This window comes from Phalacrocorax carbo, chromosome 23 (assembly GCF_963921805.1).
Source record: "Phalacrocorax carbo chromosome 23, bPhaCar2.1, whole genome shotgun sequence".
NCBI classification, from domain to species: domain Eukaryota; kingdom Metazoa; phylum Chordata; class Aves; order Suliformes; family Phalacrocoracidae; genus Phalacrocorax; species Phalacrocorax carbo.
Genome location: NC_087535.1, coordinates 7,270,654 through 7,280,143, shown reverse-complemented (window position 1 = coordinate 7,280,143; position 9,490 = coordinate 7,270,654).

The window sequence follows — 9,490 nt, the reverse complement described above, 5'->3', positions numbered from 1 at the left end:
GACTGACAGCCAGCCCATGACGGACTGTCCCCTGAACTTCCCTGGGCCTGTGTCAGGCTCTCCCTTGTCTGCCCACATTCAGCAGTGCCTCGCCGCGGAGCGTGGGGAGGCTGGGGCGGCCCGTGCTTCTCCAGCTGCGGCTCAGCCGGGCAGAGGCTCGCATTTGATCTTTCGTTCAAATTAGCTGTGCGCTCAGGATGTCTGGGTGCTTCGTCCACATGAGCTGCGGCGAGTAAATAAACAAGGCTTTGTTTTCAAAGGCTTTCATGATTCATTAACTTCAAAGGAACACGCTCTCTATTTTCTTAGCAGGTTGGTCACTCTGGAGACCCGCTCCGGGTGCTGAAGGTGGCGGCTGCTCACGCTGAGCCGCCGGGGCAGCCGCTGCAGGGCCCAGCATCACACCTTGCACGGCATGAGCTGCGGCAAGGGGCAGAGGGACAGTTCACGCTCCCTATTACCCCTGGGAGGAATGCAGGGTAAGGAAATGCGCAGGCGAGGATGGTCTGTGGCATTCCCTGCCCCGAAGAGCTGCCCCTTAGGTGGCATCCAGCCTGCTTGGGGCACCGTCGGGCAGGGTTTGCAAGCCAGGGACATGTAGCAGATCCGCGCCTGCTCCGCAGAGGTCTCCCCATCATTTCACAGAGCCAAAGGCAGCGTATTTTTGCCTGCCCGTGCTGTCTTCCCGTGGGTGAGGGTGCTCTGCCCCACGAGCAGCGCTTGCTCTGGCGGCGCGAGCGGGGAGGTCGCTCTCCCTCCCCAGCTGCCTCCCCCGCCGCGGCACTGGATTCCTGCTTTGATTGTGCAGGCACAGGTGCTGGGGCTGCGCCAGGAGCGCGCGGAGCTAGCGGAGATTGCAGAGGGATTGCTGCACCTCCAAATGCCCACGCTGGGAAGTTAACCTTTCATGTGGCAGCCCCAGGAATAACTCAGAGCCTTGCATAATCGCAGCTGCCTGGAACCCCAAGGGGAAAAAAATCACTGTCCCGGGATAACCCTCAGTGCCAGGCCTGCTGACCTCAAGGGAAACCTGTTTTCTGAGGCAACAAAGCCCCATTATAAACGTATTTATTGGGAACTTATTTTGGGATGGACACTGTGGCCCAACCAAGCTCCTGAACTTGTGCAAAAGGGACCACAAAGGGGCCGCATGCTGGCAGGGGCAGGGCGCCGGGCACAGCCTCCGCCATGCTCATCTCTCCAGCCACAGCACAGCGGGGCCTGGGCGCTGTGGGGACATGGCGCTGGCCATCGTCACTGCACAGTGGCACCAGCAGAGCCCCAGGCGAGAGCTGTGCTCGTGGTGGCATGTCCTGCTCAATGCTGGGGACTCCCCTGCCGGCAGAGCTGGCCTCGGCCCCCGTGTCCCCCGGATGGATCCAAGGAGGATGCTCGGGGAGGAGCAGTCCCAGGCTGGCTGGAGGCAGGTAGGAGGTTCCTTGCTGGGGCACAGCACTGGGAGGCACTGGCCACGCGAGCCGCGTACTCTTTGCAAGCCACGTCTGCCTGGTTTGGTAAAGGAGACAGTGCGATTAGTGCCAAGCCACGGGCTCAGGTGCGCTGAGCTTTGACGACTTAGGTACTTGGTTATGAAAGGAAGGTCTTTTATCCCCCAAAAGAACGACAGCTCCTGACAGCCGAGCAGTCCCTGGTTAGCCCCCGGCTATCTCTCTGAGGTCTGAGAGGCTAAGAATACATTTTGGATAGCTACAAATAACCAGAACGATGAAATGACCCTTCATAACGGCCTCCACCTCCATAGAAACAGCAGCCAAACAAACAGGCACGAGACAGCCCTTCTAGGAGAGCGATGGCATATGCTTTGTTAGTATATCCCTTGGTTCCCCTGTTAATTGCTTGGTTCCTTCTCAGATTAATTGATGAATTGCTGTGTGGATGTGCGGTGCCTGGCTTTGCAGCCACATGGCGTTGGTAACCCTTTGGCCTCCGTTGATATCTGGGCACACACAGCGTGGGGACAGCCTCCCTCCCATGCATGCCCTCCGGTGGTGCCCAGCCAGAGGTGGGTAACTCCTGCCTGGTAAGTGTGGGAAGGTGCCTGGGCAGCGGGTCCAACTGCAAGCACAGGAGAAGGTTGAATAGTGAAATTAAAACCCTGCCTGATGTCAGACCCAGCTTTCTACCCAGGAGGTTTTGTGCCTTCCTGGAGATCTTTGCTAGGTGCGGTGCACGGGGAAGGGCTGACCTCCCACTGCAGGACCCATCCTGCACCATGGCATCAGCTTGGACCTGGCTCCATCCCTCCCTTCCCCACCTGCCAGCCCAATGGGCTCCTCTAGGCTGACGAAAGGCATCTCGGTGTGCATGAGCAACCAGGTTCAGACTGGTTGCCATAAATCCAGCTGCGTTAGCCATAAAAGTCACTGAAGACCAGAAATGGCGCAATAACACCTAAAAATACCCATGCCGCGCCAAGCAGCCCCAGTTTCCATCATCCTCTAGAGGCATCTGCATATTGTGTGTGCGGCAGGGAGCGCGGCAGAGCATGCTGGGGAGAAACCAGCCATAAATCCTGCCGGCCTCCGCTCTCGGCTTCTCCCTCCCACCGACCGCAGCCATCCCGGTGCTGTCTGGCAGGTGCAAGCCCTGGCTGTCATCAGCAGATCAGACAGGGCTGAGATTTGACAGGCCTGTGGAAAAACACGGGGTGACATCACGCAGAGACACCGGCCCACTGATTAATCTCTGAGGTCAGTGGCTGCTTTATTTATAACCAGGCAAGGGTTTGAGGTGGGTTTTTATGGGAGCGGAGCAGCGTGGGGTGTCTGTCCCACGCCCCCGGAGCGGCCGCCTTCCCGCGCTGGCGGGGACACCTCCACCTCCTCCAGACACTGCTGGGGAGGCTTAAACAGGGCTCAGGAGCACCAAAGCCAAGCCTAAACCAGCGTGGGAACACCAGAGCCTGGCTGGAGGGATCGGTACTGCTGCAGCACTGGTGCGCCATGTCTGGGTTTCCAGCTGTTTTCTTTGCTCCTGGAGTTTTTTCCTTGCTCTCCCCAGCAGGGATGGCTCGGCTCCCCACAAAACATAGCACATCAAACTTGAAATGTTTTGTGAAACTCTGTCAAGCTTTGGGGGAAAGGGAAGGTGGTCCCAAGGGCACAAAAATGTTCTGTTTCTTCATTTATCAAAACAACCGTTTCCATTTCCAATGACTTTTTGTTCCATGATTGTTAACATTTTCATTCTACTTTATAATGCAAAACAAAATTACAGTTAAAATAATATATTGAGAGTTTATCAGTTGAAGCATTTCAAGCCATCCATTTCTCTAGGTTTTCTTTTACAGATAACCTGGAAAGCTTTGGGGTGGGTGATGCTGAATTGGAACAGAAACAGGTTTTAAAATGTTTTGCAGAGGCAGAACTTCATCTCTGTTGCCAAGTGGTAAGTGGCCAAGGGGAAAAAAAAGCCTATCAGGTATATCTCTAGCATTGTTTCTAAATGGAGAAATTTTCCTGTGATTAATAAAAATGGGGAAATAAGGCCAAATCCTGCACATACTTTGACCGCAAAGCTTGTACAAACACGCTGGTTGGGCTTTGGCTGGAAAGACCAGGCTTAATTAGTTCCCTTGTATCAAGGGATGTGGGTTGTCGCTGCCAGTGCAAGGAAGGATTTATGTTTCCTTTTCCTCAGGAATATGATCGGTGTCTAAGTATTAAGAATAATTCTTTCACTAATGTAAGGCAAATTTCTTATCCTAGGCAGCTGATAGCGACGGGGGTGCTGCCGTGCTGCCGATGCAGGTCGGACGAGCGCCTGACAGCGATGACGATTTACTGCTGCTGTCACGAACCCGCACGCAGCGCTCGCCCGCTCCCGGGGCTCTCGGACAAGGAGCTCGCGCTCGCCCGGGCGGTGGTCAGAGGAAGCCCCCGGCTCTGCTGACCCAGAGCTGCGCACCACTCACCCAGCGAGCCTGGCTCACCGCGCGGGACCAGATCCCTGGCTGCACCACGGCTGGTTCGCTCAGCACCTGGGAGTTGCCTTTTCTTTTACGTTGCGAGCCCGTTGTGCTGCCAGCGCGGCGTGCAGCCCTGCGGGATCCAGCCGCCCCGGAGCCTTCTGCCGGGCCTGCGGGTGAGCAGAGGAGCTGCTCGTGGGCTGGCGGCAGCATCGCAGCAGATTTCATGATGAACGTTCCCGTATTTTTTGTTCTGCCCTTTGAAGCAGGTAATGCCGTGCCTCCCCAGGCCTGCTGTGAACAGCACAGACCCGATCTTTCCCGGCCGCGTGCTCCCTGTTGCAGCCCCGGTGTAGTCACCGAGTCCGGATGGATCTCTGCTGAGCTGCTCGCCGTTTTGCAGCTTGGTGTGGCGGGGAATTTAGAAGGAGAAAGAGAAGGTGGAATAAGTAAGGAAGTGCGGAGAGCCCAAGCATAACTCCAAACTAGGGCAGGAAGCGCACCACACATAGCTCTAACCTTATCATCGAGGATGGATTTTAAGTGCTTCTTCAGTGACTCATAGTCCCTGAATGGGCTTGAAGGACTGTCTGCCTGAGACGAAAGGCCAGCAAACTCCAGATCAGATAACAGGTTATTACAAAGCCCCCACGCTGCCTCGCGCAAGGTATCTGCCAGGACAGCGTCCGGGGCTGCTCAGCCCCATGGGGAGGAACTAAATATGGTTTCTCAAGCGTGGTTCCGATGGGCAGGGGGTGGTGGAGGCTCAGCCGGGGGAGGAGAGGCAGCATCCCTGCCTGCTTCTGGCAGCCTGTGCCGGGAGGTGCCGGGCCCTCCTGGGAGCTGCACGTGGGCGAGGGACGGGACAGGGCAGAGCTGCCATGCATGCCTGCGCCCGCAGTAGGTCGGGGCCCTCCGTGCCCGAGCCCCGGAGGGCTCAGCAGGGCACGGGCTGGGCTCGGTCCCGCTGCGCTGATGGTGAGGAGCAGTCACAAGCTTTGTGCACTCCGGACTGGGCATTACACAGAGCTGGCAGCAGCACCAGTGAGGCCATGGCTATTAATAACTCCTGTCCCAGAGCCTGCTGCAGCCTGTGCATGGGCTCTCTGCAGCACGATGTGCCTGCAGCAGGCAGGGCTGCAGTTGAACAAAGGGCTGGGAGGCTCAGCTTGCCTTTTGGATTAATCAGCAGCAGCTTTCCAGATTCACATGTTTGGAGGGGAGGCTGGGAGCATCCCCTGACCCACCGGAGGAGGGAGGGAGGCAGCAGGCAGTGGCAGTGGTGGCTCTGCACACCCCAGTGGGGCAGGGACAGGAGCTGTGCTCAGCACCCATCATGCGGGCAGGCTGCGCTGCGGAGGGGACCCGGGCTCCCACGCCGCCTCGCTGCGGGCGCACCATGCTGCTGGGGCCCTTGCATCCACACGCTGCCCTCAGGAGGGATCTGGCTGCTGGTGTCCTGCCATGGCGTGGTCCCCTGCCCAGAGTCCCCCATCAGTCTTGGCACTGCTGACCCTCTGTGGAGCAGCACTGGGAGGTCTGGCACACCCCACTGCAGGGCCAGGCAATGCTTTCTTGAGCCTGCTCCCTTTCCAAGCATCCAATGTGGCTGTTCCAGGCTGTCTCCTGCCCAAGACCTATCTGGAGTGGACGCAACACACCCAGAGAGCTGCTCCACAAAGGCAGGCAGTGAGCAAGAGAGCAGCCTGCGTCAGGGCTGTTCTGAGCTGCAAAACCACAGCTCCCTGCAGGGCCTGGGATGGGACTTCTGGAACCCAGAGCTTTCCAGCTGGGGTCTGCACTCTCCCTCCCCAAAATCCCCACGGGAGATGGCATTGCCCATTTTTCCCCCTCTGAAGTGTTGAGGTTCCCTTTTGACGGACAGTGGATATGGCTGCTAGGTGCAATGAGCTGCTAACAGCCATTCGGGTGCTGAGAGCTGGTATGTGTTTGTGTGTAGGCCTGCATACACGTGTCTATTTTTTTTAAATGCATATGTACCAAAACCTCTCCAGCATGAGGGTTGTAAGTCTTAATTAATGAATATCTCTTTGTTGCTGTGAAAGCAACATTCTTGGGGGCAGGGGGAACAGGGGGCCCTTTCTCCTCTTGTTTATACCCGGTCCTGGCCAGTCCCGTTCCATGGGTTTCACTGGGGACCACTTTCGTTGGCACGGTGTGACTGCCTTCGCGCCTGGTGACGTGGGCTGGCCTCGAGCTCAAAGGGGCAGAGCTGGCCTTCGTGGTTCCCAACACCCCCTGAAACGTGTGGTGAAGTTTGGTGGTTCCCTGTACCCTGGCTCCCAGAGTCAGGTGAGGATGGGGGCAAAGAGACAGGCTGAAATGCATGTTACTGATCTAAACTCGCTGCAAAAAGCCCTCTCTGTACTGTGCCTTACATGAAAGATGCTGGTGTGGTTCAGAGGTTGACTTTTATCTTAAGCTCAGCTAGAAGCTGAAGAGTTTTAGCATTTTTTTAAACACCAGAAAAGTATAAAAAAAGAGGACAAATTCATATCTCTGTTACATTGGAATTAATGGAGAGAAATTTAATGGAAGTCTGTAGAAGCTTCTGATTTACTCTTGTGTGAGATGGGATAGAAATAGCCCAAAGAATCTCATTGCTGCTGCCCGAATTCAGCTGCACAGCAGAGAGCTATTAATGCTCTGTTTTCTTGCCTTTGGTCAATACATCTTGCAAGACAGGAGGAAGCTGGATTATGTCTGCAAGTGTCCCAATGTCATGCTATGTCGGATAATGAACTGTGGCTAAATTGGATCAGCTTTTCAGTTGCCAGCCCCTCTGAAATCCAACAAGGAGTCGGGGCAGCATGCTGCGCTTTCAGCCCTGGTGTGCCAAGAACAGAGCATTTGTTCTGAAAAGCTGTGTTCTGCTGTGTCGGGAACCAGCAAGAGCTATTGTGGAGATTGCGGGCTGGAGCAGGTGAAAATCATTGTTAACCTGGAAATTGTACAGCTCTGTTTCGCTTGGTGCTTCCTCATGCCTTAAAAATGTCTGGTGTGGTGCAAATCCGCTGTTCAAGGAAATAGAGATGTAATGAGAGCAGCACCTCACTGAGCTGCATTCGTGGTTTGCTTTTGACCTGATTATTCAGTTAATCCTGGTGGGTGAGGAGTGTGGCTCTCTGGAGGAATGCGGAGAAGACCCTTATGTCGGACACCTGAAGGTTTCTGTTTCCACGGAAATCGAGGGTTTGGTCCAGAGTTACTGGAGAATATTGAAAGACCCCTCCTTGATAGCAGGGGTACTGAACCTGGAAGTGGGGAATACCCGCCAGCTCCTCTCCTGTGCGTCTGCTCTCTGGTTGTGGTATCTGGCATGACGGGCCATCCCCTTCCCTGCCCAGCGCCCCGCAGTGTCCGTGTCCCGAGGAGCGGCCCCTGTGCGCCCGGTGGGCTCCGACCCACTCCTGGCAATGCTGGGATGGGATCCCAGCTCCACAGGCGCTGCCGCGGGCTGTCCCGCTGGAACCGGCGGGCTGTGGGAGTCTCGGTGCTGTGGCTAAGGTGACGGCAGCGTGTGCTGCTGGGGTGGCACCGGGTCGAGGACCAGCTCCAGACACCCTGACGGCCAGAGCACGGCAGCCTCCTGGCCCTGCCTGGCAAGGTGCTCTGGGGGCGGCTGGAAAGCCGGGGTCAGCATGGACCCTGGAGGAGCCCGAATCCCCCGTGGCTGGCAGAAAGCTGAGCCCGTTCCCCGTGCATGCATGAGGAGTTCAGCCCACCACTGTATTATGACACTTCAAACAAAACAGGAGGATATCTCACACCCCGGGGACCCGCAGGGACGCTCTGTGAGCGGGGGGGCTGCAGGGGAACGGAGGCAGGGCTGAGCTGCCCCAGCCGCACCGCAGGCAGGGTGTCTGTATTTTCACTGGCGTTCCCGAGAGCGTAATCCTGTTAAGGGCTGAGCGTCTGATTCAGCTGTCCTGCTATATGGCTAATCCTGCCAGCAGGAGCGTGCATTATCCCATTGCCGGGGGAGGTTCTCCGGCCCCTCCAGGCACTGGGGTCACCGTGTGTGTCTCCGGCCCCTTTGCCCTCCCTGCGGGCAGCCCAGGAGCCCCCGCCGCCAGCTCTGCTCCCCTCCCTTTGGGAAGCGAGACCCCGGAAAACCTAGGAATTGTGTACGGCCCCGGGAACCGTGCAAGGCTGTGTGGGCTCCTTTGAACTTTCCTGAGCAGCTTATGGCCCCCGGGCGCTACGGCGGGCACGCAGCCCCGCACCCAGCGGGCGCTCCGCTGAGGCTGGCCGGAGCGCGGGGGAATCCCAACTTTGATCCCATTGTCTGCTTTTGGGGCTGCGCCGTTCCAGAGTTTAACAGCCAGGGAGCTAATTTTCCTTATTACCTATACATTTGCTAGGCTTTCCATGCTGTTTTTGCTCATGTCCCCCTTCACTTCTGTGATTTCCCCTGATTTCAGGGAGTTTCACCCTTCTGCCGTTGCTGGCTTCTCACAGGCAGGACACAGTCTGGTGGGGTTTATTTCACTGGTGGCTGCCTTGCTTTCTCGGAGAATTGTAAATGCTGTTTAAAAATGTGTTTTCTACAAAATAGGCCATTTTAGTTGCAAACCTCTTTGGACAAAATGCGGTTTTGCCCATTGCTCCCCTGAAAAAAGAAAATGAAAAAACCCAACGCTAATGAATAAAGAATATGTCGATAGAGCCAGTAATAAAATAATAAAATGTGCGGGTGCCTCTAGCAGCTGTGAAGTCCCACATCCGAGAGGAGGCGAGGAGCTCCGTGGGAAGCCCACACTGCCTGGGGCACGGAAGATTTCAGTATGCAGCAGCCCTTGTTTTGGGTTCATTCTGGTGATTTGATTATTTACATTTTGGCCACAACCCATCCCCTGAGCAGATGCCAGTGTTCAGCGCCAGGAATACCCATTTCATCACTCTCTGCTACAACGTGAGACAGTGAATCTGGGGTTAAAAGCCTGAAGGAAAGCTGATAAATGTGTATAATATAAACTATTGAAGGGTAAAAAATTCTGAAAACACTGGAGAAAGTAAATACAATAAATTTGGGGTGACATTTCTCTCCCTAACTCAGGTTTTCCAGCAGCAGCTGCCCAGCCCTCTAGCAGCTCAGAACGTCATATCACCTCCAAAATGTAATGAAGAGAGACTCGTGAAGCATTTTTTTCTTGAACTAACTGAGCATGAGTAACCTTGGCTCCTTTTTCACCTGGGGTTTCCCGTAGGGTCTGGCAGTGCTGTTGATGAGGGACAGATGCACTGAGCTCTGCGGGTTCCTCCCCGGGAGCTCCCGTTATCGCCCGGATCTGCCCCTCCGCCGTGGGCTGGGTGCGCGCCCTGGGGACCCCCGCCTGCCGGCTCGCCGACGCCTGTTTATTTCTTCTTGTCTCTTCCAGTTTGGCTCTGCGGGAACCTCTCGCTCCACATCCCCCGTGGCCTGGTCCCAGCTCCTCCGCCAGGCGGGTTGGATTTCCATGTGGAGAGGTGGGAATGGTGGGAACGGCTCCGTCTCGGCTCTGCTGGCTTCCCCGGCCGGGCCGGAGGCGGCTGCGCTGC